This window comes from Pseudophryne corroboree, unplaced genomic scaffold (assembly GCF_028390025.1).
Source record: "Pseudophryne corroboree isolate aPseCor3 unplaced genomic scaffold, aPseCor3.hap2 scaffold_1714, whole genome shotgun sequence".
NCBI classification, from domain to species: domain Eukaryota; kingdom Metazoa; phylum Chordata; class Amphibia; order Anura; family Myobatrachidae; genus Pseudophryne; species Pseudophryne corroboree.
Genome location: NW_026968350.1, coordinates 65,229 through 91,517, shown reverse-complemented (window position 1 = coordinate 91,517; position 26,289 = coordinate 65,229). Strand labels below are relative to the sequence as shown.

At 47.6% G+C, this 26,289-nt stretch overlaps 19 non-coding genes across 19 annotated transcripts; all 19 read left to right on the top strand.

Moving 5' to 3' along the window:
• The first annotated feature begins 638 nt into the window (after positions 1–638).
• LOC135002131 (U1 spliceosomal RNA) lies at positions 639–802 on the top strand. The gene has a single exon (XR_010203414.1). It is a non-coding gene; the product is annotated as a U1 spliceosomal RNA (small nuclear RNA).
• Positions 803–2,042: 1,240 nt separating this feature from the next.
• On the top strand, positions 2,043–2,206 carry LOC135002125 (U1 spliceosomal RNA). Its single transcript, XR_010203408.1, has one exon. It is a non-coding gene; the product is annotated as a U1 spliceosomal RNA (small nuclear RNA).
• A 1,236-nt stretch (positions 2,207–3,442) lies between these two features.
• Positions 3,443–3,606, top strand: LOC135002103 (U1 spliceosomal RNA). The gene has a single exon (XR_010203389.1). It is a non-coding gene; the product is annotated as a U1 spliceosomal RNA (small nuclear RNA).
• A 1,236-nt stretch (positions 3,607–4,842) lies between these two features.
• On the top strand, positions 4,843–5,006 carry LOC135002124 (U1 spliceosomal RNA). Its single transcript, XR_010203407.1, has one exon. It is a non-coding gene; the product is annotated as a U1 spliceosomal RNA (small nuclear RNA).
• Positions 5,007–6,246: 1,240 nt separating this feature from the next.
• Positions 6,247–6,410, top strand: LOC135002100 (U1 spliceosomal RNA). The gene has a single exon (XR_010203386.1). It is a non-coding gene; the product is annotated as a U1 spliceosomal RNA (small nuclear RNA).
• A 1,236-nt stretch (positions 6,411–7,646) lies between these two features.
• On the top strand, positions 7,647–7,810 carry LOC135002115 (U1 spliceosomal RNA). The gene has a single exon (XR_010203399.1). It is a non-coding gene; the product is annotated as a U1 spliceosomal RNA (small nuclear RNA).
• Positions 7,811–9,046: 1,236 nt separating this feature from the next.
• On the top strand, positions 9,047–9,210 carry LOC135002122 (U1 spliceosomal RNA). Its single transcript, XR_010203406.1, has one exon. It is a non-coding gene; the product is annotated as a U1 spliceosomal RNA (small nuclear RNA).
• A 1,240-nt stretch (positions 9,211–10,450) lies between these two features.
• Positions 10,451–10,614, top strand: LOC135002087 (U1 spliceosomal RNA). Its single transcript, XR_010203373.1, has one exon. It is a non-coding gene; the product is annotated as a U1 spliceosomal RNA (small nuclear RNA).
• A 1,236-nt stretch (positions 10,615–11,850) lies between these two features.
• LOC135002156 (U1 spliceosomal RNA) lies at positions 11,851–12,014 on the top strand. Its single transcript, XR_010203439.1, has one exon. It is a non-coding gene; the product is annotated as a U1 spliceosomal RNA (small nuclear RNA).
• A 1,237-nt stretch (positions 12,015–13,251) lies between these two features.
• LOC135002097 (U1 spliceosomal RNA) lies at positions 13,252–13,415 on the top strand. Its single transcript, XR_010203383.1, has one exon. It is a non-coding gene; the product is annotated as a U1 spliceosomal RNA (small nuclear RNA).
• Positions 13,416–14,656: 1,241 nt separating this feature from the next.
• LOC135002086 (U1 spliceosomal RNA) lies at positions 14,657–14,820 on the top strand. Its single transcript, XR_010203372.1, has one exon. It is a non-coding gene; the product is annotated as a U1 spliceosomal RNA (small nuclear RNA).
• A 1,236-nt stretch (positions 14,821–16,056) lies between these two features.
• Positions 16,057–16,220, top strand: LOC135002155 (U1 spliceosomal RNA). Its single transcript, XR_010203438.1, has one exon. It is a non-coding gene; the product is annotated as a U1 spliceosomal RNA (small nuclear RNA).
• Positions 16,221–17,457: 1,237 nt separating this feature from the next.
• LOC135002096 (U1 spliceosomal RNA) lies at positions 17,458–17,621 on the top strand. The gene has a single exon (XR_010203382.1). It is a non-coding gene; the product is annotated as a U1 spliceosomal RNA (small nuclear RNA).
• A 1,241-nt stretch (positions 17,622–18,862) lies between these two features.
• On the top strand, positions 18,863–19,026 carry LOC135002154 (U1 spliceosomal RNA). Its single transcript, XR_010203437.1, has one exon. It is a non-coding gene; the product is annotated as a U1 spliceosomal RNA (small nuclear RNA).
• A 1,236-nt stretch (positions 19,027–20,262) lies between these two features.
• On the top strand, positions 20,263–20,426 carry LOC135002095 (U1 spliceosomal RNA). Its single transcript, XR_010203381.1, has one exon. It is a non-coding gene; the product is annotated as a U1 spliceosomal RNA (small nuclear RNA).
• A 1,245-nt stretch (positions 20,427–21,671) lies between these two features.
• On the top strand, positions 21,672–21,835 carry LOC135002128 (U1 spliceosomal RNA). Its single transcript, XR_010203411.1, has one exon. It is a non-coding gene; the product is annotated as a U1 spliceosomal RNA (small nuclear RNA).
• Positions 21,836–23,071: 1,236 nt separating this feature from the next.
• On the top strand, positions 23,072–23,235 carry LOC135002114 (U1 spliceosomal RNA). The gene has a single exon (XR_010203398.1). It is a non-coding gene; the product is annotated as a U1 spliceosomal RNA (small nuclear RNA).
• Positions 23,236–24,471: 1,236 nt separating this feature from the next.
• Positions 24,472–24,635, top strand: LOC135002121 (U1 spliceosomal RNA). Its single transcript, XR_010203405.1, has one exon. It is a non-coding gene; the product is annotated as a U1 spliceosomal RNA (small nuclear RNA).
• Positions 24,636–25,871: 1,236 nt separating this feature from the next.
• LOC135002127 (U1 spliceosomal RNA) lies at positions 25,872–26,035 on the top strand. The gene has a single exon (XR_010203410.1). It is a non-coding gene; the product is annotated as a U1 spliceosomal RNA (small nuclear RNA).
• Positions 26,036–26,289: the final 254 nt, after the last annotated feature.

Here is a 26,289-nt window from a genome sequence, read left to right as displayed (position 1 = left end):
TTTGGGTGAAACAACTTTTGACGTGTTCAAATCAGTAAAAAGACTAATGGCTTTTTTGAGACTACAAAGTCTTTTAAAGAAAAAAAAAACAAACAAAAACCAAGGTATAATTTGTGTGAGTGCCGCAGGGGGGATAAGAAAGAAAGAAAAAATAAATAAAAAGAAATCCGTGACGACGACGTTCGGACGAGCGCTAACGTCGGAAAATGGTCTCGGTGCGAGGATGAGAAAACCCTCAGCAGCGAGGGGGTTAAATCTCAAGCTGCCTTTTATATTTTACTTTCCAATTTAAGAACCCATTGAGACATAGGACGGTGCACTGCCTGTTGCTTTTCATATGGAGATGAGGGTTGCAGCTACTGTAACTGTGCCCGACTGCTTTTATGACATGCGGTATGCAAATTCATCTGCTGCAGTGTGCCCTGGGAAGGATTTGCACTAGTTGTGCGCATAGTTTGGGGGTGCTTCAGGAACAGTCACCCTTCCGCCTTCCCATGTCAACGTGAAGAGATGCAGCCTCCCTGCAGTTTTCTTTTCCCGTCCCCTGCCGAGAGTTCACTTGTCATGGCTCCGGTCAACCTCCTTCACTTGACGGGGGTGTGCCCAAGCAGGGGCCCTCCTGAGCCCTAGTCCAACTCATACTTACCTGGCAGGGGAGATACCATGATCACGAAGGTGGTTCTCCCAGGGCGAGGCTCATCCATTGCACTCCGGGTGTGCTGACCCCTGCGATTTCCCCAAATGCGGGAAACTCGACTGCATAATTTGTGGTAGTGGGGGACTGTGTTCGCGCTTTCCCCTCATCATCTCTGGTAAAAGTCAGATCTTTTTGTGTGCTGCTGGTGCTGTCTCTTCCTTTGCTGTTTCCATCCTTTTCTTCATTTCAACCCTCCCTCCACTGGACCCCTGTGCCCGTTAAGGTGCGCTTCTATCTTTCACTCAGCGCTCTCTTCTCATCTCTTCTCCTGTGCGCTGGCTGCATGCTTCCTTGCTTTTTCCGGCCTTGTACTGTGCTTCGCATATACAACCAATACAGGGCGCTGCAGGACCCACACGGTTTCACTTGCTTTGTAAAGTAGGCCCCCAGATTGTGTCAGATATGAGGGGGAGAGAGAAAAAAAACTTTGCTCCCTCATTTCATGCAGTAGCTTGTCTACTTTGTAAAATGGTAGGCCTCGCTGGGCTGCCGTAGTCTTCCTACACATAGTAAGCGTTTAAATTGAGGCGGCGAAAACTAGAAGAAAGAGAGCATTTTTGGTTTGCGTGCAGATTTTGGGCAGGTGGATTGGTGGCAAAACACAAAGTATTTGTCTATGGTGCTTATAAGACGGGGGACAAAAGAAAAAAAATCACATTTGCTTTTGGTTCACTTGCTTGAGAAATACGCTTTTTGGGCCATTTGGGTGAAACAACTTTTGACGTGTTCAAATCAGTAAAAAGACTAATGGCTTTTTTGAGACTACAAAGTCTTTTGAAAGAAAAAACAAACAAACAAAAACCAAGGTATAATTTGTGTGAGTGCCGCAGGGGGGATAAGAAAGAAAGAAAAAATAAATAAAAAGAAATCCGTGACGACGACGTTCGGACGAGCGCTAACGTCGGAAAATGGTCTCGCTCGGTGCGAGGATGAGAAAACCCTCAGCAGCGAGGGGGTTAAATCTCAAGCTGCCTTTTATATTTTATTTTCCAATTTAAGAACCCATTGAGACATAGGACGGTGCACTGCCTGTTGCTTTTCATATGGAGATGAGGGTTGCAGCTACTGTAACTGTGCCCGACTGCTTTTATGACATGACGGTATGCAAATTCATCTGCTGCAGTGTGCCCTGGGAAGGATTTGCACTAGTTGTGCGCATAGTTTGGGGGTGCTTCAGGAACAGTCACCCTTCCGCCTTCCCATGTCAACGTGAAGAGATGCAGCCTCCCTGCAGTTTTCTTTTCCCGTCCCCTGCCGAGAGTTCACTTGTCATGGCTCCGGTCAACCTCCTTCACTTGACGGGGGTGTGCCCAAGCAGGGGCCCTCCTGAGCCCTAGTCCAACTCATACTTACCTGGCAGGGGAGATACCATGATCACGAAGGTGGTTCTCCCAGGGCGAGGCTCATCCATTGCACTCCGGGTGTGCTGACCCCTGCGATTTCCCCAAATGCGGGAAACTCGACTGCATAATTTGTGGTAGTGGGGGACTGCGTTCGCGCTTTCCCCTGATCATCTCTGGTAAAAGTCAGATCTTTTTGTGTGCTGCTGGTGCTGTCTCTTCCTTTGCTGTTTCCATCCTTTTCTTCATTTCAACCCTCCCTCCACTGGACCCCTGTGCCCGTTAAGGTGCGCTTCTATCTTTCACTCAGCGCTCTCTTCTCATCTCTTCTCCTGTGCGCTGGCTGCATGCTTCCTTGCTTTTTCCGGCCTTGTACTGTGCTTCGCATATACAACCAATACAGGGCGCTGCAGGACCCACACGGTTTCACTTGCTTTGTAAAGTAGGCCCCCAGATTGTGTCAGATATGAGGGGGAGAGAGAAAAAAAACTTTGCTCCCTCATTTCATGCAGTAGCTTGTCTACTTTGTAAAATGGTAGGCCTCGCTGGGCTGCCGTAGTCTTCCTACACATAGTAAGCGTTTAAATTGAGGCGGCGAAAACTAGAAGAAAGAGAGCATTTTTGGTTTGCGTGCAGATTTTGGGCAGGTGGATTGGTGGCAAAACACAAAGTATTTGTCTATGGTGCTTATAAGACGGGGGACAAAAGAAAAAAAATCACATTTGCTTTTGGTTCACTTGCTTGAGAAATACGCTTTTTGGGCCATTTGGGTGAAACAACTTTTGACGTGTTCAAATCAGTAAAAAGACTAATGGCTTTTTTGAGACTACAAAGTCTTTTGAAAGAAAAAACAAACAAACAAAAACCAAGGTATAATTTGTGTGAGTGCCGCAGGGGGGATAAGAAAGAAAGAAAAAATAAATAAAAAGAAATCCGTGACGACGACGTTCGGACGAGCGCTAACGTCGGAAAATGGTCTCGGTGCGAGGATGAGAAAACCCTCAGCAGCGAGGGGGTTAAATCTCAAGCTGCCTTTTATATTTTATTTTCCAATTTAAGAACCCATTGAGACATAGGACGGTGCACTGCCTGTTGCTTTTCATATAGAGATGAGGGTTGCAGCTACTGTAACTGTGCCCGACTGCTTTTATGACATGACGGTATGCAAATTCATCTGCTGCAGTGTGCCCTGGGAAGGATTTGCACTAGTTGTGCGCATAGTTTGGGGGTGCTTCAGGAACAGTCACCCTTCCGCCTTCCCATGTCAACGTGAAGAGATGCAGCCTCCCTGCAGTTTTCTTTTCCCGTCCCCTGCCGAGAGTTCACTTGTCATGGCTCCGGTCAACCTCCTTCACTTGACGGGGGTGTGCCCAAGCAGGGGCCCTCCTGAGCCCTAGTCCAACTCATACTTATCTGGCAGGGGAGATACCATGATCACGAAGGTGGTTCTCCCAGGCCGAGGCTCATCCATTGCACTCCGGGTGTGCTGACCCCTGCGATTTCCCCAAATGCGGGAAACTCGACTGCATAATTTGTGGTAGTGGGGGACTGCGTTCGCGCTTTCCCCTCATCATCTCTGGTAAAAGTCAGATCTTTTTGTGTGCTGCTGGTGCTGTCTCTTCCTTTGCTGTTTCCATCCTTTTCTTCATTTCAACCCTCCCTCCACTGGACCCCTGTGCCCGTTAAGGTGCGCTTCTATCTTTCACTCAGCGCTCTCTTCTCATCTCTTCTCCTGTGCGCTGGCTGCATGCTTCCTTGCTTTTTCCGGCCTTGTACTGTGCTTCGCATATACAACCAATACAGGGCGCTGCAGGACCCACACGGTTTCACTTGCTTTGTAAAGTAGGCCCCCAGATTGTGTCAGATATGAGGGGGAGAGAGAAAAAAAACTTTGCTCCCTCATTTCATGCAGTAGCTTGTCTACTTTGTAAAATGGTAGGCCTCGCTGGGCTGCCGTAGTCTTCCTACACATAGTAAGCGTTTAAATTGAGGCGGCGAAAACTAGAAGAAAGAGAGCATTTTTGGTTTGCGTGCAGATTTTGGGCAGGTGGATTGGTGGCAAAACACAAAGTATTTGTCTATGGTGCTTATAAGACGGGGGACAAAAGAAAAAAAATCACATTTGCTTTTGGTTCACTTGCTTGAGAAATACGCTTTTTGGGCCATTTGGGTGAAACAACTTTTGACGTGTTCAAATCAGTAAAAAGACTAATGGCTTTTTTGAGACTACAAAGTCTTTTGAAAGAAAAAACAAACAAACAAAAACCAAGGTATAATTTGTGTGAGTGCCGCAGGGGGGATAAGAAAGAAAGAAAAAATAAATAAAAAGAAATCCGTGACGACGACGTTCGGACGAGCGCTAACGTCGGAAAATGGTCTCGGTGCGAGGATGAGAAAACCCTCAGCAGCGAGGGGGTTAAATCTCAAGCTGCCTTTTATATTTTATTTTCCAATTTAAGAACCCATTGAGACATAGGACGGTGCACTGCCTGTTGCTTTTCATATGGAGATGAGGGTTGCAGCTACTGTAACTGTGCCCGACTGCTTTTATGACATGACGGTATGCAAATTCATCTGCTGCAGTGTGCCCTGGGAAGGATTTGCACTAGTTGTGCGCATAGTTTGGGGGTGCTTCAGGAACAGTCACCCTTCCGCCTTCCCATGTCAACGTGAAGAGATGCAGCCTCCCTGCAGTTTTCTTTTCCCGTCCCCTGCCGAGAGTTCACTTGTCATGGCTCCGGTCAACCTCCTTCACTTGACGGGGGTGTGCCCAAGCAGGGGCCCTCCTGAGCCCTAGTCCAACTCATACTTACCTGGCAGGGGAGATACCATGATCACGAAGGTGGTTCTCCCAGGGCGAGGCTCATCCATTGCACTCCGGGTGTGCTGACCCCTGCGATTTCCCCAAATGCGGGAAACTCGACTGCATAATTTGTGGTAGTGGGGGACTGCGTTCGCGCTTTCCCCTGATCATCTCTGGTAAAAGTCAGATCTTTTTGTGTGCTGCTGGTGCTGTCTCTTCCTTTGCTGTTTCCATCCTTTTCTTCATTTCAACCCTCCCTCCACTGGACCCCTGTGCCCGTTAAGGTGCGCTTCTATCTTTCACTCAGCGCTCTCTTCTCATCTTTTCTCCTGTGCGCTGGCTGCATGCTTCCTTGCTTTTTCCGGCCTTGTACTGTGCTTTGCATAAACAACCAATACAGGGCGCTGCAGGACCCACACGGTTTCACTTGCTTTGTAAAGTAGGCCCCCAGATTGTGTCAGACAGATATGAGGGGGAGAGAGAAAAAAAACTTTGCTCCCTCATTTCATGCAGTAGCTTGTCTACTTTGTAAAATGGTAGGCCTCGCTGGGCTGCCGTAGTCTTCCTACACATAGTAAGCGTTTAAATTGAGGCGGCGAAAACTAGAATAAAGAGAGCATTTTTGGTTTGCGTGCAGATTTTGGGCAGGTGGATTGGTGGCAAAACACAAAGTATTTGTCTATGGTGCTTATAAGACGGGGGACAAAAGAAAAAAAATCACATTTGCTTTTGGTTCACTTGCTTGAGAAATACGCTTTTTGGGCCATTTGGGTGAAACAACTTTTGACGTGTTCAAATCAGTAAAAAGACTAATGGCTTTTTTGAGACTACAAAGTCTTTTGAAAGAAAAAAAAAACAAGCAAAAACCAAGGTATAATTTGTGTGAGTGCCGCAGGGGGGATAAGAAAGAAAGAAAAAATAAATAAAAAGAAATCCGTGACGACGACGTTCGGACGAGCGCTAACGTCGGAAAATGGTCTCGGTGCGAGGATGAGAAAACCCTCAGCAGCGAGGGGGTTAAATCTCAAGCTGCCTTTTATATTTTATTTTCCAATTTAAGAACCCATTGAGACATAGGACGGTGCACTGCCTGTTGCTTTTCATATGGAGATGAGGGTTGCAGCTACTGTAACTGTGCCCGACTGCTTTTATGACATGACGGTATGCAAATTCATCTGCTGCAGTGTGCCCTGGGAAGGATTTGCACTAGTTGTGCGCATAGTTTGGGGGTGCTTCAGGAACAGTCACCCTTCCGCCTTCCCATGTCAACGTGAAGAGATGCAGCCTCCCTGCAGTTTTCTTTTCCCGTCCCCTGCCGAGAGTTCACTTGTCATGGCTCCGGTCAACCTCCTTCACTTGACGGGGGTGTGCCCAAGCAGGGGCCCTCCTGAGCCCTAGTCCAACTCATACTTACCTGGCAGGGGAGATACCTTGATCACGAAGGTGGTTCTCCCAGGGCGAGGCTCATCCATTGCACTCCGGGTGTGCTGACCCCTGCGATTTCCCCAAATGCGGGAAACTCAACTGCATAATTTGTGGTAGTGGGGGACTGCGTTCGCGCTTTCCCCTGATCATCTCTGGTAAAAGTCAGATCTTTTTGTGTGCTGCTGGTGCTGTCTCTTCCTTTGCTGTTTCCATCCTTTTCTTCATTTCAACTCTCCCTCCACTTGACCCCTGTGCCCGTTAAGGTGCGCTTCTATCTTTCACTCAGCGCTCTCTTCTCATCTCTTCTCCTGTGCGCTGGCTGCATGCTTCCTTGCTTTTTCCGGCCTTGTACTGTGCTTCGCATATACAACCAATACAGGGCGCTGCAGGACCCACACGGTTTCACTTGCTTTGTAAAGTAGGCCCCCAGATTGTGTCAGATATGAGGGGGAGAGAGAAAAAAAACTTTGCTCCCTCATTTCATGCAGTAGCTTGTCTACTTTGTAAAATAGTAGGCCTCGCTGGGCTGCCGTAGTCTTCCTACACATAGTAAGCGTTTAAATTGAGGCGGCGAAAACTAGAAGAAAGAGAGCATTTTTGGTTTGCGTGCAGATTTTGGGCAGGTGGATTGGTGGCAAAACACAAAGTATTTGTCTATGGTGCTTATAAGACGGGGGACAAAAGAAAAAAAATCACATTTGCTTTTGGTTCACTTGCTTGAGAAATACGCTTTTTGGGCCATTTGGGTGAAACAACTTTTGACGTGTTCAAATCAGTAAAAAGACTAATGGCTTTTTTGAGACTACAAAGTCTTTTGAAAGAAAAAACAAACAAACAAAAACCAAGGTATAATTTGTGTGAGTGCCGCAGGGGGGATAAGAAAGAAAGAAAAAATAAATAAAAAGAAATCCGTGACGACGACGTTCGGACGAGCGCTAACGTCGGAAAATGGTCTCGGTGCGAGGATGAGAAAACCCTCAGCAGCGAGGGGGTTAAATCTCAAGCTGCCTTTTATATTTTATTTTCCAATTTAAGAACCCATTGAGACATAGGACGGTGCACTGCCTGTTGCTTTTCATATAGAGATGAGGGTTGCAGCTACTGTAACTGTGCCCGACTGCTTTTATGACATGACGGTATGCAAATTCATCTGCTGCAGTGTGCCCTGGGAAGGATTTGCACTAGTTGTGCGCATAGTTTGGGGGTGCTTCAGGAACAGTCACCCTTCCGCCTTCCCATGTCAACGTGAAGAGATGCAGCCTCCCTGCAGTTTTCTTTTCCCGTCCCCTGCCGAGAGTTCACTTGTCATGGCTCCGGTCAACCTCCTTCACTTGACGGGGGTGTGCCCAAGCAGGGGCCCTCCTGAGCCCTAGTCCAACTCATACTTACCTGGCAGGGGAGATACCATGATCACGAAGGTGGTTCTCCCAGGGCGAGGCTCATCCATTGCACTCCGGGTGTGCTGACCCCTGCGATTTCCCCAAATGCGGGAAACTCGACTGCATAATTTGTGGTAGTGGGGGACTGCGTTCGCGCTTTCCCCTCATCATCTCTGGTAAAAGTCAGATCTTTTTGTGTGCTGCTGGTGCTGTCTCTTCCTTTGCTGTTTCCATCCTTTTCTTCATTTCAACCCTCCCTCCACTGGACCCCTGTGCCCGTTAAGGTGCGCTTCTATCTTTCACTCAGCGCTCTCTTCTCATCTCTTCTCCTGTGCGCTGGCTGCATGCTTCCTTGCTTTTTCCGGCCTTGTACTGTGCTTCGCATATACAACCAATACAGGGCGCTGCAGGACCCACACGGTTTCACTTGCTTTGTAAAGTAGGCCCCCAGATTGTGTCAGATATGAGGGGGAGAGAGAAAAAAAACTTTGCTCCCTCATTTCATGCAGTAGCTTGTCTACTTTGTAAAATGGTAGGCCTCGCTGGGCTGCCGTAGTCTTCCTACACATAGTAAGCGTTTAAATTGAGGCGGCGAAAACTAGAAGAAAGAGAGCATTTTTGGTTTGCGTGCAGATTTTGGGCAGGTGGATTGGTGGCAAAACACAAAGTATTTGTCTATGGTGCTTATAAGACGGGGGACAAAAGAAAAAAAATCACATTTGCTTTTGGTTCACTTGCTTGAGAAATACGCTTTTTGGGCCATTTGGGTGAAACAACTTTTGACGTGTTCAAATCAGTAAAAAGACTAATGGCTTTTTTGAGACTACAAAGTCTTTTGAAAGAAAAAACAAACAAACAAAAACCAAGGTATAATTTGTGTGAGTGCCGCAGGGGGGATAAGAAAGAAAGAAAAAATAAATAAAAAGAAATCCGTGACGACGACGTTCGGACGAGCGCTAACGTCGGAAAATGGTCTCGGTGCGAGGATGAGAAAACCCTCAGCAGCGAGGGGGTTAAATCTCAAGCTGCCTTTTATATTTTATTTTCCAATTTAAGAACCCATTGAGACATAGGACGGTGCACTGCCTGTTGCTTTTCATATGGAGATGAGGGTTGCAGCTACTGTAACTGTGCCCGACTGCTTTTATGACATGACGGTATGCAAATTCATCTGCTGCAGTGTGCCCTGGGAAGGATTTGCACTAGTTGTGCGCATAGTTTGGGGGTGCTTCAGGAACAGTCACCCTTCCGCCTTCCCATGTCAACGTGAAGAGATGCAGCCTCCCTGCAGTTTTCTTTTCCCGTCCCCTGCCGAGAGTTCACTTGTCATGGCTCCGGTCAACCTCCTTCACTTGACGGGGGTGTGCCCAAGCAGGGGCCCTCCTGAGCCCTAGTCCAACTCATACTTACCTGGCAGGGGAGATACCATGATCACGAAGGTGGTTCTCCCAGGGCGAGGCTCATCCATTGCACTCCGGGTGTGCTGACCCCTGCGATTTCCCCAAATGCGGGAAACTCGACTGCATAATTTGTGGTAGTGGGGGACTGCGTTCGCGCTTTCCCCTGATCATCTCTGGTAAAAGTCAGATCTTTTTGTGTGCTGCTGGTGCTGTCTCTTCCTTTGCTGTTTCCATCCTTTTCTTCATTTCAACCCTCCCTCCACTGGACCCCTGTGCCCGTTAAGGTGCGCTTCTATCTTTCACTCAGCGCTCTCTTCTCATCTTTTCTCCTGTGCGCTGGCTGCATGCTTCCTTGCTTTTTCCGGCCTTGTACTGTGCTTTGCATAAACAACCAATACAGGGCGCTGCAGGACCCACACGGTTTCACTTGCTTTGTAAAGTAGGCCCCCAGATTGTGTCAGACAGATATGAGGGGGAGAGAGAAAAAATACTTTGCTCCCTCATTTCATGCAGTAGCTTGTCTACTTTGTAAAATGGTAGGCCTCGCTGGGCTGCCGTAGTCTTCCTACACATAGTAAGCGTTTAAATTGAGGCGGCGAAAACTAGAATAAAGAGAGCATTTTTGGTTTGCGTGCAGATTTTGGGCAGGTGGATTGGTGGCAAAACACAAAGTATTTGTCTATGGTGCTTATAAGACGGGGGACAAAAGAAAAAAAATCACATTTGCTTTTGGTTCACTTGCTTGAGAAATACGCTTTTTGGGCCATTTGGGTGAAACAACTTTTGACGTGTTCAAATCAGTAAAAAGACTAATGGCTTTTTTGAGACTACAAAGTCTTTTGAAAGAAAAAAAAAACAAGCAAAAACCAAGGTATAATTTGTGTGAGTGCCGCAGGGGGGATAAGAAAGAAAGAAAAAATAAATAAAAAGAAATCCGTGACGACGACGTTCGGACGAGCGCTAACGTCGGAAAATGGTCTCGGTGCGAGGATGAGAAAACCCTCAGCAGCGAGGGGGTTAAATCTCAAGCTGCCTTTTATATTTTATTTTCCAATTTAAGAACCCATTGAGACATAGGACGGTGCACTGCCTGTTGCTTTTCATATGGAGATGAGGGTTGCAGCTACTGTAACTGTGCCCGACTGCTTTTATGACATGACGGTATGCAAATTCATCTGCTGCAGTGTGCCCTGGGAAGGATTTGCACTAGTTGTGCGCATAGTTTGGGGGTGCTTCAGGAACAGTCACCCTTCCGCCTTCCCATGTCAACGTGAAGAGATGCAGCCTCCCTGCAGTTTTCTTTTCCCGTCCCCTGCCGAGAGTTCACTTGTCATGGCTCCGGTCAACCTCCTTCACTTGACGGGGGTGTGCCCAAGCAGGGGCCCTCCTGAGCCCTAGTCCAACTCATACTTACCTGGCAGGGGAGATACCATGATCACGAAGGTGGTTCTCCCAGGGCGAGGCTCATCCATTGCACTCCGGGTGTGCTGACCCCTGCGATTTCCCCAAATGCGGGAAACTCAACTGCATAATTTGTGGTAGTGGGGGACTGCGTTCGCGCTTTCCCCTGATCATCTCTGGTAAAAGTCAGATCTTTTTGTGTGCTGCTGGTGCTGTCTCTTCCTTTGCTGTTTCCATCCTTTTCTTCATTTCAACTCTCCCTCCACTGGACCCCTGTGCCCGTTAAGGTGCGCTTCTATCTTTCACTCAGCGCTCTCTTCTCATCTCTTCTCCTGTGCGCTGGCTGCATGCTTCCTTGCTTTTTCCGGCCTTGTACTGTGCTTCGCATATACAACCAATACAGGGCGCTGCAGGACCCACACGGTTTCACTTGCTTTGTAAAGTAGGCCCCCAGATTGTGTCAGATATGAGGGGGAGAGAGAAAAAAAACTTTGCTCCCTCATTTCATGCAGTAGCTTGTCTACTTTGTAAAATGGTAGGCCTCGCTGGGCTGCCGTAGTCTTCCTACACATAGTAAGCGTTTAAATTGAGGCGGCGAAAACTAGAAGAAAGAGAGCATTTTTGGTTTGCGTGCAGATTTTGGGCAGGTGGATTGGTGGCAAAACACAAAGTATTTGTCTATGGTGCTTATAAGACGGGGGACAAAAGAAAAAAAATCACATTTGCTTTTGGTTCACTTGCTTGAGAAATACGCTTTTTGGGCCATTTGGGTGAAACAACTTTTGACGTGTTCAAATCAGTAAAAAGACTAATGGCTTTTTTGAGACTACAAAGTCTTTTGAAAGAAAAAACAAACAAACAAAAACCAAGGTATAATTTGTGTGAGTGCCGCAGGGGGGATAAGAAAGAAAGAAAAAATAAATAAAAAGAAATCCGTGACGACGACGTTCGGACGAGCGCTAACGTCGGAAAATGGTCTCGGTGCGAGGATGAGAAAACCCTCAGCAGCGAGGGGGTTAAATCTCAAGCTGCCTTTTATATTTTATTTTCCAATTTAAGAACCCATTGAGACATAGGACGGTGCACTGCCTGTTGCTTTTCATATGGAGATGAGGGTTGCAGCTACTGTAACTGTGCCCGACTGCTTTTATGACATGACGGTATGCAAATTCATCTGCTGCAGTGTGCCCTGGGAAGGATTTGCACTAGTTGTGCGCATAGTTTGGGGGTGCTTCAGGAACAGTCACCCTTCCGCCTTCCCATGTCAACGTGAAGAGATGCAGCCTCCCTGCAGTTTTCTTTTCCCGTCCCCTGCCGAGAGTTCACTTGTCATGGCTCCGGTCAACCTCCTTCACTTGACGGGGGTGTGCCCAAGCAGGGGCCCTCCTGAGCCCTAGTCCAACTCATACTTACCTGGCAGGGGAGATACCATGATCACGAAGGTGGTTCTCCCAGGGTGAGGCTCATCCATTGCACTCCGGGTGTGCTGACCCCTGCGATTTCCCCAAATGCAGGAAACTCGACTGCATAATTTGTGGTAGTGGGGGACTGCGTTCGCGCTTTCCCCTGATCATCTCTGGTAAAAGTCAGATCTTTTTGTGTGCTGCTGGTGCTGTCTCTTCCTTTGCTGTTTCCATCCTTTTCTTCATTTCAACTCTCCCTCCACTGGACCCCTGTGCCCGTTAAGGTGCGCTTCTATCTTTCACTCAGCGCTCTCTTCTCATCTCTTCTCCTGTGCGCTGGCTGCATGCTTCCTTGCTTTTTCCGGCCTTGTACTGTGCTTCGCATAAACAACCAATACAGGGCGCTGCAGGACCCACACGGTTTCACTTGCTTTGTAAAGTAGGCCCCCAGATTGTGTCAGATATGAGGGGGAGAGAGGAAAAAAAACTTTGCTCCCTCATTTCATGCAGTAGCTTGTCTACTTTGTAAAATGGTAGGCCTCGCTGGGCTGCCGTAGTCTTCCTACACATAGTAAGCGTTTAAATTGAGGCGGCGAAAACTAGAAGAAAGAGAGCATTTTTGGTTTGCGTGCAGATTTTGGGCAGGTGGATTGGTGGCAAAACACAAAGTATTTGTCTATGGTGCTTATAAGACGGGGGACAAAAGAAAAAAAATCACATTTGCTTTTGGTTCACTTGCTTGAGAAATACGCTTTTTGGGCCATTTGGGTGAAACAACTTTTGACGTGTTCAAATCAGTAAAAAGACTAATGGCTTTTTTGAGACTACAAAGTCTTTTGAAAGAAAAAAAAAACAAACAAAAACCAAGGTATAATTTGTGTGAGTGCCGCAGGGGGGATAAGAAAGAAAGAAAAAATAAATAAAAAGAAATCCGTGACGACGACGTTCGGACGAGCGCTAACGTCGGAAAATGGTCTCGGTGCGAGGATGAGAAAACCCTCAGCAGCGAGGGGGTTAAATCTCAAGCTGCCTTTTATATTTTATTTTCCAATTTAAGAACCCATTGAGACATAGGACGGTGCACTGCCTGTTGCTTTTCATATGGAGATGAGGGTTGCAGCTACTGTAACTGTGCCCGACTGCTTTTATGACATGACGGTATGCAAATTCATCTGCTGCAGTGTGCCCTGGGAAGGATTTGCACTAGTTGTGCGCATAGTTTGGGGGTGCTTCAGGAACAGTCACCCTTCCGCCTTCCCATGTCAACGTGAAGAGATGCAGCCTCCCTGCAGTTTTCTTTTCCCGTCCCCTGCCGAGAGTTCACTTGTCATGGCTCCGGTCAACCTCCTTCACTTGACGGGGGTGTGCCCAAGCAGGGGCCCTCCTGAGCCCTAGTCCAACTCATACTTACCTGGCAGGGGAGATACCATGATCACGAAGGTGGTTCTACCAGGGCGAGGCTCATCCATTGCACTCCGGGTGTGCTGACCCCTGCGATTTCCCCAAATGCGGGAAACTCGACTGCATAATTTGTGGTAGTGGGGGACTGCGTTCGCGCTTTCCCCTGATCATCTCTGGTAAAAGTCAGATCTTTTTGTGTGCTGCTGGTGCTGTCTCCTCCTTTGCTGTTTCCATCCTTTTCTTCATTTCAACTCTCCCTCCACTGGACCCCTGTGCCCGTTAAGGTGCGCTTCTATCTTTCACTCAGCGCTCTCTTCTCATCTCTTCTCCTGTGCGCTGGCTGCATGCTTCCTTGCTTTTTCCGGCCTTGTACTGTGCTTCGCATATACAACCAATACAGGGCGCTGCAGGACCCACACGGTTTCACTTGCTTTGTAAAGTAAAGTAGGCCCCCAGATTGTGTCAGATATGAGGGGGAGAGAGAAAAAAAACTTTGCTCCCTCATTTCATGCAGTAGCTTGTCTACTTTGTAAAATGGTAGGCCTCGCTGGGCTGCCGTAGTCTTCCTACACATAGTAAGCGTTTAAATTGAGGCGGCGAAAACTAGAAGAAAGAGAGCATTTTTGGTTTGCGTGCAGATTTTGGGCAGGTGGATTGGTGGCAAAACACAAAGTATTTGTCTATGGTGCTTATAAGACGGGGGACAAAAGAAAAAAAATCACATTTGCTTTTGGTTCACTTGCTTGAGAAATACGCTTTTTGGGCCATTTGGGTGAAACAACTTTTGACGTGTTCAAATCAGTAAAAAGACTAATGGCTTTTTTGAGACTACAAAGTCTTTTGAAAGAAAAAAAAAACAAGCAAAAACCAAGGTATAATTTGTGTGAGTGCCGCAGGGGGGATAAGAAAGAAAGAAAAAATAAATAAAAAGAAATCCGTGACGACGACGTTCGGACGAGCGCTAACGTCGGAAAATGGTCTCGGTGCGAGGATGAGAAAACCCTCAGCAGCGAGGGGGTTAAATCTCAAGCTGCCTTTTATATTTTATTTTCCAATTTAAGAACCCATTGAGACATAGGACGGTGCACTGCCTGTTGCTTTTCATATGGAGATGAGGGTTGCAGCTACTGTAACTGTGCCCGACTGCTTTTATGACATGACGGTATGCAAATTCATCTGCTGCAGTGTGCCCTGGGAAGGATTTGCACTAGTTGTGCGCATAGTTTGGGGGTGCTTCAGGAACAGTCACCCTTCCGCCTTCCCATGTCAACGTGAAGAGATGCAGCCTCCCTGCAGTTTTCTTTTCCCGTCCCCTGCCGAGAGTTCACTTGTCATGGCTCCGGTCAACCTCCTTCACTTGACGGGGGTGTGCCCAAGCAGGGGCCCTCCTGAGCCCTAGTCCAACTCATACTTACCTGGCAGGGGAGATACCATGATCACGAAGGTGGTTCTCCCAGGGCGAGGCTCATCCATTGCACTCCGGGTGTGCTGACCCCTGCGATTTCCCCAAATGCGGGAAACTCAACTGCATAATTTGTGGTAGTGGGGGACTGCGTTCGCGCTTTCCCCTGATCATCTCTGGTAAAAGTCAGATCTTTTTGTGTGCTGCTGGTGCTGTCTCTTCCTTTGCTGTTTCCATCCTTTTCTTCATTTCAACTCTCCCTCCACTGGACCCCTGTGCCCGTTAAGGTGCGCTTCTATCTTTCACTCAGCGCTCTCTTCTCATCTCTTCTCCTGTGCGCTGGCTGCATGCTTCCTTGCTTTTTCCGGCCTTGTACTGTGCTTCGCATATACAACCAATACAGGGCGCTGCAGGACCCACACGGTTTCACTTGCTTTGTAAAGTAGGCCCCCAGATTGTGTCAGATATGAGGGGGAGAGAGAAAAAAAACTTTGCTCCCTCATTTCATGCAGTAGCTTGTCTACTTTGTAAAATGGTAGGCCTCGCTGGGCTGCCGTAGTCTTCCTACACATAGTAAGCGTTTAAATTGAGGCGGCGAAAACTAGAAGAAAGAGAGCATTTTTGGTTTGCGTGCAGATTTTGGGCAGGTGGATTGGTGGCAAAACACAAAGTATTTGTCTATGGTGCTTATAAGACGGGGGACAAAAGAAAAAAAATCACATTTGCTTTTGGTTCACTTGCTTGAGAAATACGCTTTTTGGGCCATTTGGGTGAAACAACTTTTGACGTGTTCAAATCAGTAAAAAGACTAATGGCTTTTTTGAGACTACAAAGTCTTTTGAAAGAAAAAACAAACAAACAAAAACCAAGGTATAATTTGTGTGAGTGCCGCAGGGGGGATAAGAAAGAAAGAAAAAATAAATAAAAAGAAATCCGTGACGACGACGTTCGGACGAGCGCTAACGTCGGAAAATGGTCTCGGTGCGAGGATGAGAAAACCCTCAGCAGCGAGGGGGTTAAATCTCAAGCTGCCTTTTATATTTTATTTTCCAATTTAAGAACCCATTGAGACATAGGACGGTGCACTGCCTGTTGCTTTTCATATGGAGATGAGGGTTGCAGCTACTGTAACTGTGCCCGACTGCTTTTATGACATGACGGTATGCAAATTCATCTGCTGCAGTGTGCCCTGGGAAGGATTTGCACTAGTTGTGCGCATAGTTTGGGGGTGCTTCAGGAACAGTCACCCTTCCGCCTTCCCATGTCAACGTGAAGAGATGCAGCCTCCCTGCAGTTTTCTTTTCCCGTCCCCTGCCGAGAGTTCACTTGTCATGGCTCCGGTCAACCTCCTTCACTTGACGGGGGTGTGCCCAAGCAGGGGCCCTCCTGAGCCCTAGTCCAACTCATACTTACCTGGCAGGGGAGATACCATGATCACGAAGGTGGTTCTCCCAGGGTGAGGCTCATCCATTGCACTCCGGGTGTGCTGACCCCTGCGATTTCCCCAAATGCAGGAAACTCGACTGCATAATTTGTGGTAGTGGGGGACTGCGTTCGCGCTTTCCCCTGATCATCTCTGGTAAAAGTCAGATCTTTTTGTGTGCTGCTGGTGCTGTCTCTTCCTTTGCTGTTTCCATCCTTTTCTTCATTTCAACTCTCCCTCCACTGGACCCCTGTGCCCGTTAAGGTGCGCTTCTATCTTTCACTCAGCGCTCTCTTCTCATCTCTTCTCCTGTGCGCTGGCTGCATGCTTCCTTGCTTTTTCCGGCCTTGTACTGTGCTTCGCATAAACAACCAATACAGGGCGCTGCAGGACCCACACGGTTTCACTTGCTTTGTAAAGTAGGCCCCCAGATTGTGTCAGATATGAGGGGGAGAGAGGAAAAAAAACTTTGCTCCCTCATTTCATGCAGTAGCTTGTCTACTTTGTAAAATGGTAGGCCTCGCTGGGCTGCCGTAGTCTTCCTACACATAGTAAGCGTTTAAATTGAGGCGGCGAAAACTAGAAGAAAGAGAGCATTTTTGGTTTGCGTGCAGATTTTGGGCAGGTGGATTGGTGGCAAAACACAAAGTATTTGTCTATGGTGCTTATAAGACGGGGGACAAAAGAAAAAAAATCACATTTGCTTTTGGTTCACTTGCTTGAGAAATACGCTTTTTGGGCCATTTGGGTGAAACAACTTTTGACGTGTTCAAATCAGTAAAAAGACTAATGGCTTTTTTGAGACTACAAAGTCTTTTGAAAGAAAAAAAAAACAAACAAAAACCAAGGTATAATTTGTGTGAGTGCCGCAGGGGGGATAAGAAAGAAAGAAAAAATAAATAAAAAGAAATCCGTGACGACGACGTTCGGACGAGCGCTAACGTCGGAAAATGGTCTCGGTGCGAGGATGAGAAAACCCTCAGCAGCGAGGGGGTTAAATCTCAAGCTGCCTTTTATATTTTATTTTCCAATTTAAGAACCCATTGAGACATAGGACGGTGCACTGCCTGTTGCTTTTCATATGGAGATGAGGGTTGCAGCTACTGTAACTGTGCCCGACTGCTTTTATGACATGACGGTATGCAAATTCATCTGCTGCAGTGTGCCCTGGGAAGGATTTGCACTAGTTGTGCGCATAGTTTGGGGGTGCTTCAGGAACAGTCACCCTTCCGCCTTCCCATGTCAACGTGAAGAGATGCAGCCTCCCTGCAGTTTTCTTTTCCCGTCCCCTGCCGAGAGTTCACTTGTCATGGCTCCGGTCAACCTCCTTCACTTGACGGGGGTGTGCCCAAGCAGGGGCCCTCCTGAGCCCTAGTCCAACTCATACTTACCTGGCAGGGGAGATACCATGATCACGAAGGTGGTTCTACCAGGGCGAGGCTCATCCATTGCACTCCGGGTGTGCTGACCCCTGCGATTTCCCCAAATGCGGGAAACTCGACTGCATAATTTGTGGTAGTGGGGGACTGCGTTCGCGCTTTCCCCTGATCATCTCTGGTAAAAGTCAGATCTTTTTGTGTGCTGCTGGTGCTGTCTCCTCCTTTGCTGTTTCCATCCTTTTCTTCATTTCAACTCTCCCTCCACTGGACCCCTGTGCCCGTTAAGGTGCGCTTCTATCTTTCACTCAGCGCTCTCTTCTCATCTCTTCTCCTGTGCGCTGGCTGCATGCTTCCTTGCTTTTTCCGGCCTTGTACTGTGCTTCGCATATACAACCAATACAGGGCGCTGCAGGACCCACACGGTTTCACTTGCTTTGTAAAGTAAAGTAGGCCCCCAGATTGTGTCAGATATGAGGGGGAGAGAGAAAAAAAACTTTGCTCCCTCATTTCATGCAGTAGCTTGTCTACTTTGTAAAATGGTAGGCCTCGCTGGGCTGCCGTAGTCTTCCTACACATAGTAAGCGTTTAAATTGAGGCGGCGAAAACTAGAAGAAAGAGAGCATTTTTGGTTTGCGTGCAGATTTTGGGCAGGTGGATTGGTGGCAAAACACAAAGTATTTGTCTATGGTGCTTATAAGACGGGGGACAAAAGAAAAAAAATCACATTTGCTTTTGGTTCACTTGCTTGAGAAATACGCTTTTTGGGCCATTTGGGTGAAACAACTTTTGACGTGTTCAAATCAGTAAAAAGACTAATGGCTTTTTTGAGACTACAAAGTCTTTTGAAAGAAAAAACAAACAAACAAAAACCAAGGTATAATTTGTGTGAGTGCCGCAGGGGGGATAAGAAAGAAAGAAAAAATAAATAAAAAGAAATCCGTGACGACGACGTTCGGACGAGCGCTAACGTCGGAAAATGGTCTCGGTGCGAGGATGAGAAAACCCTCAGCAGCGAGGGGGTTAAATCTCAAGCTGCCTTTTATATTTTATTTTCCAATTTAAGAACCCATTGAGACATAGGACGGTGCACTGCCTGTTGCTTTTCATATGGAGATGAGGGTTGCAGCTACTGTAACTGTGCCCGACTGCTTTTATGACATGACGGTATGCAAATTCATCTGCTGCAGTGTGCCCTGGGAAGGATTTGCACTAGTTGTGCGCATAGTTTGGGGGTGCTTCAGGAACAGTCACCCTTCCGCCTTCCCATGTCAACGTGAAGAGATGCAGCCTCCCTGCAGTTTTCTTTTCCCGTCCCCTGCCGAGAGTTCACTTGTCATGGCTCCGGTCAACCTCCTTCACTTGACGGGGGTGTGCCCAAGCAGGGGCCCTCCTGAGCCCTAGTCCAACTCATACTTACCTGGCAGGGGAGATACCATGATCACGAAGGTGGTTCTCCCAGGGTGAGGCTCATCCATTGCACTCCGGGTGTGCTGACCCCTGCGATTTCCCCAAATGCAGGAAACTCGACTGCATAATTTGTGGTAGTGGGGGACTGCGTTCGCGCTTTCCCCTGATCATCTCTGGTAAAAGTCAGATCTTTTTGTGTGCTGCTGGTGCTGTCTCTTCCTTTGCTGTTTCCATCCTTTTCTTCATTTCAACTCTCCCTCCACTGGACCCCTGTGCCCGTTAAGGTGCGCTTCTATCTTTCACTCAGCGCTCTCTTCTCATCTCTTCTCCTGTGCGCTGGCTGCATGCTTCCTTGCTTTTTCCGGCCTTGTACTGTGCTTCGCATAAACAACCAATACAGGGCGCTGCAGGACCCACACGGTTTCACTTGCTTTGTAAAGTAGGCCCCCAGATTGTGTCAGATATGAGGGGGAGAGAGAAAAAAAACTTTGCTCCCTCATTTCATGCAGTAGCTTGTCTACTTTGTAAAATGGTAGGCCTCGCTGGGCTGCCGTAGTCTTCCTACACATAGTAAGCGTTTAAATTGAGGCGGCGAAAACTAGAAGAAAGAGAGCATTTTTGGTTTGCGTGCAGATTTTGGGCAGGTGGATTGGTGGCAAAACACAAAGTATTTGTCTATGGTGCTTATAAGACGGGGGACAAAAGAAAAAAAATCACATTTGCTTTTGGTTCACTTGCTTGAGAAATACGCTTTTTGGGCCATTTGGGTGAAACAACTTTTGACGTGTTCAAATCAGTAAAAAGACTAATGGCTTTTTTGAGACTACAAAGTCTTTTGAAAGAAAAAAAAAACAAACAAAAACCAAGGTATAATTTGTGTGAGTGCCGCAGGGGGGATAAGAAAGAAAGAAAAAATAAATAAAAAGAAATCCGTGACGACGACGTTCGGACGAGCGCTAACGTCGGAAAATGGTCTCGGTGCGAGGATGAGAAAACCCTCAGCAGCGAGGGGGTTAAATCTCAAGCTGCCTTTTATATTTTATTTTCCAATTTAAGAACCCATTGAGACATAGGACGGTGCACTGCCTGTTGCTTTTCATATGGAGATGAGGGTTGCAGCTACTGTAACTGTGCCCGACTGCTTTTATGACATGACGGTATGCAAATTCATCTGCTGCAGTGTGCCCTGGGAAGGATTTGCACTAGTTGTGCGCATAGTTTGGGGGTGCTTCAGGAACAGTCACCCTTCCGCCTTCCCATGTCAACGTGAAGAGATGCAGCCTCCCTGCAGTTTTCTTTTCCCGTCCCCTGCCGAGAGTTCACTTGTCATGGCTCCGGTCAACCTCCTTCACTTGACGGGGGTGTGCCCAAGCAGGGGCCCTCCTGAGCCCTAGTCCAACTTATACTTACCTGGCAGGGGAGATACCATGATCACGAAGGTGGTTCTACCAGGGCGAGGCTCATCCATTGCACTCCGGGTGTGCTGACCCCTGCGATTTCCCCAAATGCGGGAAACTCGACTGCATAATTTGTGGTAGTGGGGGACTGCGTTCGCGCTTTCCCCTGATCATCTCTGGTAAAAGTCAGATCTTTTTGTGTGCTGCTGGTGCTGTCTCCTCCTTTGCTGTTTCCATCCTTTTCTTCATTTCAACTCTCCCTCCACTGGACCCCTGTGCCCGTTAAGGTGCGCTTCTATCTTTCACTCAGCGCTCTCTTCTCATCTCTTCTCCTGTGCGCTGGCTGCATGCTTCCTTGCTTTTTCCGGCCTTGTACTGTGCTTCGCATATACAACCAATACAGGGCGCTGCAGGACCCACACGGTTTCACTTGCTTTGTAAAGTAAAGTAGGCCCCCAGATTGTGTCAGATATGAGGGGGAGAGAGAAAAAAAACTTTGCTCCCTCATTTCATGCAGTAGCTTGTCTACTTTGTAAAATGGTAGGCCTCGCTGGGCTGCCGTAGTCTTCCTACACATAGTAAGCGTTTAAATTGAGGCGGCGAAAACTAGAAGAAAGAGAGCATTTTTGGTTTGCGTGCAGATTTTGGGCAGGTGGATTGGTGGCAAAACACAAAGTATTTGTCTATGGTGCTTATAAGACGGGGGACAAAAGAAAAAAAATCACATTTGCTTTTGGTTCACTTGCTTGAGAAATACGCTTTTTGGGCCATTTGGGTGAAACAACTTTTGACGTGTTCAAATCAGTAAAAAGACTAATGGCTTTTTTGAGACTACAAAGTCTTTTGAAAGAAAAAACAAACAAACAAACAAAAACCAAGGTATAATTTGTGTGAGTGCCGCAGGGGGGATAAGAAAGAAAGAAAAAATAAATAAAAAGAAATCCGTGACGACGACGTTCGGACGAGCGCTAACGTCGGAAAATGGTCTCGGTGCGAGGATGAGAAAACCCTCAGCAGCGAGGGGGTTAAATCTCAAGCTGCCTTTTATATTTTATTTTCCAATTTAAGAACCCATTGAGACATAGGACGGTGCACTGCCTGTTGCTTTTCATATGGAGATGAGGGTTGCAGCTACTGTAACTGTGCCCGACTGCTTTTATGACATGACGGTATGCAAATTCATCTGCTGCAGTGTGCCCTGGGAAGGATTTGCACTAGTTGTGCGCATAGTTTGGGGGTGCTTCAGGAACAGTCACCCTTCCGCCTTCCCATGTCAACGTGAAGAGATGCAGCCTCCCTGCAGTTTTCTTTTCCCGTCCCCTGCCGAGAGTTCACTTGTCATGGCTCCGGTCAACCTCCTTCACTTGACGGGGGTGTGCCCAAGCAGGGGCCCTCCTGAGCCCTAATCCAACTCATACTTACCTGGCAGGGGAGATACCATGATCACGAAGGTGGTTCTCCCAGGGCGAGGCTCATCCATTGCACTCTGGGTGTGCTGACCCCTGCGATTTCCCCAAATGCGGGAAACTCGACTGCATAATTTGTGGTAGTGGGGGACTGCGTTCGCGCTTTCCCCTGATCATCTCTGGTAAAAGTCAGATCTTTTTGTGTGCTGCTGGTGCTGTCTCTTCCTTTGCTGTTTCCATCCTTTTCTTCATTTCAACCCTCTCTCCACTGGACCCCTGTGCCCGTTAAGGTGCGCTTCTATCTTTCACTCAGCGCTCTCTTCTCATCTCTTCTCCTGTGCGCTGGCTGCATGCTTCCTTGCTTTTTCCGGCCTTGTACTGTGCTTCGCATAAACAACCAATACAGGGCGCTGCAGGACCCACACGGTTTCACTTGCTTTGTAAAGTAGGCCCCCAGATTGTGTCAGATATGAGGGGGAGAGAGAAAAAAAACTTTGCTCCCTCATTTCATGCAGTAGCTTGTCTACTTTGTAAAATGGTAGGCCTCGCTGGGCTGCCGTAGTCTTCCTACACATAGTAAGCGTTTAAATTGAGGCGGCGAAAACTAGAAGAAAGAGAGCATTTTTGGTTTGCGTGCAGATTTTGGGCAGGTGGATTGGTGGCAAAACACAAAGTATTTGTCTATGGTGCTTATAAGACGGGGGACAAAAGAAAAAAAATCACATTTGCTTTTGGTTCACTTGCTTGAGAAATACGCTTTTTGGGCCATTTGGGTGAAACAACTTTTGACGTGTTCAAATCAGTAAAAAGACTAATGGCTTTTTTGAGACTACAAAGTCTTTTGAAAGAAAAAACAAACAAACAAAAACCAAGGTATAATTTGTGTGAGTGCCGCAGGGGGGATAAGAAAGAAAGAAAAAAGAAATAAAAAGAAATCCGTGACGACGACGTTCGGACGAGCGCTAACGTCGGAAAATGGTCTCGGTGCGAGGATGAGAAAACCCTCAGCAGCGAGGGGGTTAAATCTCAAGCTGCCTTTTATATTTTATTTTCCAATTTAAGAACCCATTGAGACATAGGACGGTGCACTGCCTGTTGCTTTTCATATGGAGATGAGGGTTGCAGCTACTGTAACTGTGCCCGACTGCTTTTATGACATGACGGTATGCAAATTCATCTGCTGCAGTGTGCCCTGGGAAGGATTTGCACTAGTTGTGCGCATAGTTTGGGGGTGCTTCAGGAACAGTCACCCTTCCGCCTTCCCATGTCAACGTGAAGAGATGCAGCCTCCCTGCAGTTTTCTTTTCCCGTCCCCTGCCGAGAGTTCACTTGTCATGGCTCCGGTCAACCTCCTTCACTTGACGGGGGTGTGCCCAAGCAGGGGCCCTCCTGAGCCCTAGTCCAACTCATACTTACCTGGCAGGGGAGATACCATGATCACGAAGGTGGTTCTCCCAGGGCGAGGCTCATCCATTGCACTCCGGGTGTGCTGACCCCTGCGATTTCCCCAAATGCGGGAAACTCGACTGCATAATTTGTGGTAGTGGGGGACTGCGTTCGCGCTTTCCCCTCATCATCTCTGGTAAAAGTCAGATCTTTTTGTGTGCTGCTGGTGCTGTCTCTTCCTTTGCTGTTTCCATCCTTTTCTTCATTTCAACCCTCCCTCCACTGGACCCCTGTGCCCGTTAAGGTGCGCTTCTATCTTTCACTCAGCGCTCTCTTCTCATCTCTTCTCCTGTGCGCTGGCTGCATGCTTCCTTGCTTTTTCCGGCCTTGTACTGTGCTTCGCATAAACAACCAATACAGGGCGCTGCAGGACCCACACGGTTTCACTTGCTTTGTAAAGTAGGCCCCCAGATTGTGTCAGATATGAGGGGGAGAGAGAAAAAAAACTTTGCTCCCTCATTTCATGCAGTAGCTTGTCTACTTTGTAAAATGGTAGGCCTCGCTGGGCTGCCGTAGTCTTCCTACACATAGTAAGCGTTTAAATTGAGGCGGCGAAAACTAGAAGAAAGAGAGCATTTTTGGTTTGCGTGCAGATTTTGGGCAGGTGGATTGGTGGCAAAACACAAAGTATTTGTCTATGGTGCTTATAAGACGGGGGACAAAAGAAAAAAAATCACATTTGCTTTTGGTTCACTTGCTTGAGAAATACGCTTTTTGGGCCATTTGGGTGAAACAACTTTTGACGTGTTCAAATCAGTAAAAAGACTAATGGCTTTTTTGAGACTACAAAGTCTTTTGAAAGAAAAAAAAAACAAACAAAAACCAAGGTATAATTTGTGTGAGTGCCGCAGGGGGGATAAGAAAGAAAGAAAAAATAAATAAAAAGAAATCCGTGACGACGACGTTCGGACGAGCGCTAACGTCGGAAAATGGTCTCGGTGCGAGGATGAGAAAACCCTCAGCAGCGAGGGGGTTAAATCTCAAGCTGCCTTTTATATTTTATTTTCCAATTTAAGAACCCATTGAGACATAGGACGGTGCACTGCCTGTTGCTTTTCATATGGAGATGAGGGTTGCAGCTACTGTAACTGTGCCCGACTGCTTTTATGACATGACGGTATGCAAATTCATCTGCTGCAGTGTGCCCTGGGAAGGATTTGCACTAGTTGTGCGCATAGTTTGGGGGTGCTTCAGGAACAGTCACCCTTCCGCCTTCCCATGTCAACGTGAAGAGATGCAGCCTCCCTGCAGTTTTCTTTTCCCGTCCCCTGCCGAGAGTTCACTTGTCATGGCTCCGGTCAACCTCCTTCACTTGACGGGGGTGTGCCCAAGCAGGGGCCCTCCTGAGCCCTAGTCCAACTCATACTTACCTGGCAGGGGAGATACCATGATCACGAAGGTGGTTCTCCCAGGGCGAGGCTCATCCATTGCACTCCGGGTGTGCTGACCCCTGCGATTTCCCCAAATGCGGGAAACTCGACTGCATAATTTGTGGTAGTGGGGGACTGCGTTCGCGCTTTCCCCTGATCATCTCTGGTAAAAGTCAGATCTTTTTGTGTGCTGCTGGTGCTGTCTCTTCCTTTGCTGTTTCCATCCTTTTCTTCATTTCAACCCTCCCTCCACTGGACCCCTGTGCCCGTTAAGGTGCGCTTCTATCTTTCACTCAGCGCTCTCTTCTCATCTCTTCTCCTGTGCGCTGGCTGCATGCTTCCTTGCTTTTTCCGGCCTTGTACTGTGCTTCGCATATACAACCAATACAGGGCGCTGCAGGACCCACACGGTTTCACTTGCTTTGTAAAGTAGGCCCCCAGATTGTGTCAGATATGAGGGGGAGAGAGAAAAAAAACTTTGCTCCCTCATTTCATGCAGTAGCTTGTCTACTTTGTAAAATGGTAGGCCTCGCTGGGCTGCCGTAGTCTTCCTACACATAGTAAGCGTTTAAATTGAGGCGGCGAAAACTAGAAGAAAGAGAGCATTTTTGGTTTGCGTGCAGATTTTGGGCAGGTGGATTGGTGGCAAAACACAAAGTATTTGTCTATGGTGCTTATAAGACGGGGGACAAAAGAAAAAAAATCACATTTGCTTTTGGTTCACTTGCTTGAGAAATACGCTTTTTGGGCCATTTGGGTGAAACAACTTTTGACGTGTTCAAATCAGTAAAAAGACTAATGGCTTTTTTGAGACTACAAAGTCTTTTGAAAGAAAAAACAAACAAACAAAAACCAAGGTATAATTTGTGTGAGTGCCGCAGGGGGGATAAGAAAGAAAGAAAAAATAAATAAAAAGAAATCCGTGACGACGACGTTCGGACGAGCGCTAACGTCGGAAAATGGTCTCGGTGCGAGGATGAGAAAACCCTCAGCAGCGAGGGGGTTAAATCTCAAGCTGCCTTTTATATTTTATTTTCCAATTTAAGAACCCATTGAGACATAGGACGGTGCACTGCCTGTTGCTTTTCATATGGAGATGAGGGTTGCAGCTACTGTAACTGTGCCCGACTGCTTTTATGACATGACGGTATGCAAATTCATCTGCTGCAGTGTGCCCTGGGAAGGATTTGCACTAGTTGTGCGCATAGTTTGGGGGTGCTTCAGGAACAGTCACCCTTCCGCCTTCCCATGTCAACGTGAAGAGATGCAGCCTCCCTGCAGTTTTCTTTTCCCGTCCCCTGCCGAGAGTTCACTTGTCATGGCTCCGGTCAACCTCCTTCACTTGACGGGGGTGTGCCCAAGCAGGGGCCCTCCTGAGCCCTAATCCAACTCATACTTACCTGGCAGGGGAGATACCATGATCACGAAGGTGGTTCTCCCAGGGCGAGGCTCATCCATTGCACTCTGGGTGTGCTGACCCCTGCGATTTCCCCAAATGCGGGAAACTCGACTGCATAATTTGTGGTAGTGGGGGACTGCGTTCGCGCTTTCCCCTGATCATCTCTGGTAAAAGTCAGATCTTTTTGTGTGCTGCTGGTGCTGTCTCTTCCTTTGCTGTTTCCATCCTTTTCTTCATTTCAACCCTCTCTCCACTGGACCCCTGTGCCCGTTAAGGTGCGCTTCTATCTTTCACTCAGCGCTCTCTTCTCATCTCTTCTCCTGTGCGCTGGCTGCATGCTTCCTTGCTTTTTCCGGCCTTGTACTGTGCTTCGCATAAACAACCAATACAGGGCGCTGCAGGACCCACACG